The sequence below is a fragment of the Oratosquilla oratoria genome, chromosome 18 (assembly GCF_046742065.1).
Source record: "Oratosquilla oratoria isolate Oo_2021 chromosome 18, ASM4674206v1, whole genome shotgun sequence".
NCBI classification, from domain to species: domain Eukaryota; kingdom Metazoa; phylum Arthropoda; class Malacostraca; order Stomatopoda; family Squillidae; genus Oratosquilla; species Oratosquilla oratoria.
Window position 1 is genome coordinate 28,383,031 of NC_134794.1, and position 322 is coordinate 28,383,352.

The following is a 322-nucleotide window of genomic DNA, read 5'->3' on the forward strand; positions in this document are numbered from 1 at the left end:
TTTCTGGAATTTACCTATACCACTCTTGCCATACATTTGTCTTTTCTATATTCATATATATATATATATATATATATATATATATATATATATATATATATATATATATATATATATATATATATATATATATAGTATGGGTTATTGCTATGGCAACGTCAAGACTCATAAACCCGGAAACAAATTAAGACCAATAATATCGCAAATTCCGACACCAACTTATGACATTGCCAAGAAATTGTGTACTCTGCTAACCCCTTACATTCCCGATACCTAGAGCCTCCAAGCTTCTTCAGATTTTCTTGATATTCTGAAGTCCAAC